Below are 6,000 nucleotides of genomic sequence, written 5' to 3' on the forward strand. Positions count from 1 at the left end.
TTTGCTTTGGCTCCATCCCTTCATTCTTTCTAGAGTTATATCTCCACTGATCTCCAGTAGCATATTGGGCACCTAATGACCTGGAGAGTTCCTCTTTCAGTATCCTATCATTTTACCTTTTCATACTGTTCATGGGGTTCTCAAGGCAAGAATACTGAAGTGGTTTGCCATTCCCTTCTCCAGTGGATCACATTCTGTCAGACCTCTCCACCGTGACCCGCCCGCCCTGGGTTGCCCCATGGGCATGGCTTAGTTTCATTGAGTTAGACAAGGCTGTGGTCCTAGTGTGATTGGATTGATTAGTTTTATGTGAGTATGATTTTAGTGTGTCTGCACTCTGATGCCCTGTCGCAACACCTACCATCTTACTTGGGTTTCTCTTACCTTGGATGTGGGTTATTTCTTCACGGCTGTTCCAGCAAGGCACAGCCGCTGCTCCTTACCTTGGATGAGGGGTATCTCCTCACTGCCGCCCTTCCTGACCTTCAACGTGGGATGGCTCCTAGGCCCTCCTGCTCCACCTTGGACGTGGAGTTGCTCCTCCTGGCCACTGCCCCTAAACCTTGCCTATATGTACTTTTATCTGCAAAGTGATGTCTTTACTTTTTAATATGCTATCTAAGCTTGTCATAGCTTTTCTTACAAGGACCAAGTGTCTTTTAATTTTATGGCTGTAGTCACAATCCACAGTGGCTTTTGCAGTCCAAGAAAACAAAGTCTGTCACTGTTTCCATTATTTTTCCTTATCAATTTGCCATTAAATGATGGGACTGGATACTATGATCTTAGTTTTTTGAATGTTGAGTTTTAAGTCAGCTTTTTCACTCTCCTATTTCACCTACATCAAGAGGTTCTTTAGTTCTTCTTCATTTTCTGCCATTAGGGTAGTGTTGTCTGCATATCTGAGGTTATTGGTATTTCTCCCCGCAATCTTGATTTCATCTTGAGCTTCATCCAGCCCAGCATTTCACATAATGTGGTCTGCATAGAAGTTAAGTAAGTAGGGTGACAATATACAACCTTGATGTATTCCTTTCCCAATTTGGAACCAGTCCATTGTTCCATGTCTGGTTCTAACCGTTGCTTCTTGACCTGCATACAGGTTTCTCAGGAGGCAGGTAACGTGGTCTGGTATTCCCATCTCTTCAAGAATTTTCCAGAGTTTGTTGTGATCCACACAGTCAAAGGCTTTAGTGTAGTCAATGAAACAGAAGTAGACGTTTTTCTGGAATTCTCTTGCTTTTTCAATGATCCAGTGAATGTCAGCAATTTGATATCTGGTTCCTCTGCTTTTTCTAAATCCAACTTCTACCTCTGAAAGTTCTTGGTTCACATACCACTGAAGCCTAGCTTGGAGGACTTTGCTAGCATGTGAAATGAATGCAATTGTGTAGTAGTTTGAACATTGTAGGGAACAAGGTATAAGGAAGGTTGAGAAGTGCTTGCAAACGAGACTCTCAACCAGGGCTGAACATTCTTGCAAACGAGATGTTCTGCCCAGTGTAGGGAACTAGGTATAAGGAAGGTTGAGAAGTGCTTGCAAACGAGACTCTCAACCAGGGCTGAACATTCTTGCAAACGAGATGTTCAGCTAAGAATCCTGTTTGTTCCCGTGAGAAAAGAACATTTCTTGCACACAAGGATGTTTCTCTGATTCCTCCAAAGGAACAGACCCAGGGACAAAACGGATTCTAAGTTGATAAGGAAGTTCCCCAAAACAAAGTCTTAGCTGCAGTAAATAAGTCAAGGTAAAGGTTATCTCGCCCTGTGCCTGCATACTGTATAGTCTCTGAATCATAGTGCTTGGCAACTTGCCCTGTAGGTTGTTGTGCAAGGGATATAAAATAAAGCAGGTGTAAGAAGCAAGTGTTAAAATATAAAGATTCAAACCACTCTGCAGTGTTGGTGTTTCATTCCGTCGCCAGCAGAACATTCTTTGTAATTGCCCTTCTTTAGGATTGGAGTGAAAACTGAACTTTTCCAGCCCTGTGGCCTCTGCTGTTTTCCAAATTTGCTGGCATATTGAGTGCAGCACTTTCACAGCATCATCTTCCAGGATTTGAAATAGCTCAGTTGAAATTACTTCACCTTCACTACCTTTGTTCGTAGTAATGGTTTCTACGGCCCACTTGACTTCACTCCAGGGTGTCTGGCTCTAGATGAGTCATCACACCATCATGGTTATCCAGGCATTAAGACCTTTTTTGTACAGTTCTGTGTATTTTTGCCACCTCTTCTTAATCTCTTCTGCTTCTGTTAGGTCCTTACCTTTTCTGTCCTTTTTTGTGCCCATCTTTGCATGAAATACTCCCTTGGTATCTCTAATTTTCTTGAAGAGATCTCTTCTTTCCAATTCTATTGTTTTCCTCATTTCTTTGCATTTTTCACTTAAGTCTTTCTTATCTCTCCTTGGTATTCTTTGGAACTGTGCATTCAATGGTATCTCTCTTTCTCCTTTGCCTTTTGCTTCTCTTAGCAGTTATTTTAAGATCTCCTCAGACAACCATTTTGCCTTCTTTCATTTCTTTTTCTTGAGGATGATTTTGGTCACTGCCTCCCATACAATGCTTAAACCTCCATCCATAGTTGTTCAGGCACTCTATCAGATCTAATTCCTTGGATTTATTTCTCACTTCCACTATATAATCACAAGGGGTTTGACTTATGTCATACCTGAATGACCTAGTGGTTTTCCCTACTTTCTTCAATTTAAGTCTGAATTTTGCAATAAGGAGCTGATGATCTGAGCCACAGGCAGCTCCTGGTCTTGTTTTTGCTGACTGTATAGTGTTTCTTCATCTTTGGCTGCAAAGAATATAATCAGTCTGATTTTGGTATTGACCATCTGGTGATGTCCATGTGTACAGTCATCTCTTGTGTTGTTGGAAGAGGGTATTTGCTATGACCAATGTGTTCTCTTGGCAAGAGTCTGTTAGCCTTTGCCCTGCTTCATTTTGTACTCCAATGTCAAACTTGCCTGTTACTCCAGGTATCTCTTGACTTCCTACTTTTGCATTCCAGTTGCCTATGATGAAAAGGACATCTTTTTAGTGTTAGTTCTAGAAAGTCTTGTAGCTCTTCATAGAACCATTAGACTTCAGCTTCTTTGGCATTAGTGGTTTGGGCATAGACTTGGATTACTGTGATGTTAATGGTCTGAATGGTTTGCCTTGGAAACAAACCAAGATCATTCTATTGTTTTTCAAATTGCACCCAAGTATTTCATTTTGGACTCTTGTTTACTAATGAGGGCTACTCCATTTCTTCTAAGGGATTCTTGCCCACAGTGGTAAATACAATGGTCATCTGAATAGAATTTACCCATTCCCATCCATTTTAGTTCACTGACTCCTAAAATGTTGATGGTCACTCTTGCCATCTTCCATTTGACCACATCCAATTTACCTTGATTCATGGACCTAACATTCCAAGGTTCCTACGCAGTATTGTTCTTCAAAGCTTCAGACTTTACTTACACCATGAAACACATCCACAACTGGGCATCATTTCCACTTTGGCTCAGCCTCTTCATTCTTTCTGGAGCTATTTTTCCACTCTTCCCCAGTAGCATATTGGACAGCTAGTGACCTGGGGGGCTTATCTTCCCTTTTCATATCTTTTTTGCCTTTTTGTACTGTCCACGGGGTTCTCAAGGCAAGAATACTGAAGTGGTTTGCCTTTACTATACTGTACTTCTGTGTACTATACAGTAAATTCTTATTGTTTATCTAATTTATATATAGTGCTGTGTACCTGTGAATCCTGTACTCCTAATTTATCTCTCCCCTCCTTTCACCTTTGGTATCCATAAGGCTGTTTTCTAGGTCTGTGAGTTTGTTTCTATTTTGTAAATAAACTCATTTGTATTATGTTTTTAGATTCCACATATAAATGATAGTATATAATATTTGTCTTTCTAACTTACTTCACTCAGTACAGTCCATCTAGGTCTACCCATGTTGTGCAAATGGCAATATTCCATTCTTTTTATGGCTGAGTAATATTCCATTATAATACATACCACATTATCTTAAACATTGAATTCTTGATGAACAGTTAGGTTGCTTCCATGTTTTTGCTACTATAAATAATTCTACTATGAACTTTGGGGTGTACATATCTTTTCATAAGTTTAATAAATTTTAAAAAGGTGAAATTATGCAAAGTATATTCTCCAACCACAATGAAATGAAATTAGAAATCAATAACAGTAAGATGTTTGAGAAATTTAGAAATACTAAGGAACACATTTTTTAGCAGTTTTTTTTCATGAGGTGATGCTTTTCTTAAAATTTTTATTTGTTTATTTTTGGTTGCACTGGGTCTTTATTACTGCATGCAGGCTTTCATTAGTTACAGTGAGAGAGGTCTCCTCTCTAGTTGTGTGTGCAGACTTCCCATTGCTCTGGCTTCTCTTGTTGCAGAGCACAGACTTGATATGTGTGGGCTTCAGTAGCTGTGACATGGGCTCTAGAGCATGGGCTCAGCTGCCCTGAGGCATGTGGGCTCTTCCTAGCCCTGGGATTAGACCCTTGCCCCTGCATTGGCAGGTGAACTCTCAACCACTGGACCACCAGGGAAGTCCATAAGTAACACACTTTTAAGTAACAAATGAATCAAAGAGGAAGTCGAAAGGGCTACTAGAAAAGACCTTGAAATGAGTAGAAGTGAAGACACCAAATACAAAAAGTGATTGCCACAAGGGAGGAGGTTGGGGGAAGGATGAGTGAGAGGTTGGAGTTAGCAGATGTAAGCTTTTATATATAGAATGGATAAACAACCAGACCCTACTATAGAGCACAGAGGACCATATTCAATATCCTATGCTAAGTCATAATGGAAAAGAATATTTTTAAAAGGGTGTGTATTTAACTGAATTATTTTGCTGTGCAACAGTAATTAACACAACATTGTAAACCAGCTGTACTTCAAAAAAATGTTATAAATCCCACAAAAATCCCAAAACATAGGATTCAGTAAAACCAAAGGTAGAAGGAAATTCATAGAAAGAAAAACTCAATTCTCTTGCAATTGATTTGGAGACAGGTTGAAAACAAGTGATTAAGGACTGCCCAAGGGCCCATGGGATATCAGCATAGATAAGTATATTAGCATGTTTTATGAGTAGATCCTACCAAAAGGTCACTTAAAATGCTGTTCATCATGAAAGGAAATTGGTTGGGGTGTTGCAGAACCCATGATGTTGCAGACATCGTGGTGAACTCAAACAATAGTCACATATCTGGAAGGCTGTCTTCCACTCCCTGAATGAAGATGAAGTTAAAGCTATCCCATAAATCTAATTTCATGAAGGTGGTACTTTCTGTCCCAGGATCTTCATGGAAACCAGGCTTGGGTGTGGCAGTGGGGCATCTGCAGGGGGACCAAAGGAGACTCGGAAACAGAGAACATCTGGAAGAACAGTTATCCTGGGTTGTGTACACTTACTGGGTCATGATTTGCTCTGAAGATGTGATGAAATCCAAGGACTAAGAAAAATTAACTTCTCTACATTCATGGAATTTTTCATATCATTTCAAGAAGAAATTTCAGAATCATGAAACCCATAGTGGTCAGTGAATTCTGAGGTTCAAAAATTCCTCATTCTATGCTAGAAAGTAGGTAGATTAGAACTATATTTGAGGGGAATGGTCCATAATGTGAAGACAGAAGTTTTGGAGCTTGGAGAGAATTCCTAAAGCAATAGCTTATGGTGAGGGAGTGATTTTTAGAACATTCTGGAGCCCATGAGATTTGTTTGCTAAGTCAATCTTGACAGTCAAGGAGTAAGGAAATGTCATCAGATGACAGTATTATTGGAAAATAATTGAGGAAGGACAGGTTTTGGAATGAAGATAATGAAATCATTTTGGAAATTTAAGGTGTTTTGGGACATCCAACAGCCTGAAATTAAAAACACAGGATTTATCAAGGCTTCAGGGAAAAGGCTGAAGTTAACAGTTTATAGGTCTTTGGCTTGATATTATAAGCTGAAGCCAT

This window comes from Capricornis sumatraensis, chromosome 2, assembly GCF_032405125.1.
Source record: "Capricornis sumatraensis isolate serow.1 chromosome 2, serow.2, whole genome shotgun sequence".
NCBI classification, from domain to species: Eukaryota; Metazoa; Chordata; class Mammalia; order Artiodactyla; family Bovidae; genus Capricornis; species Capricornis sumatraensis.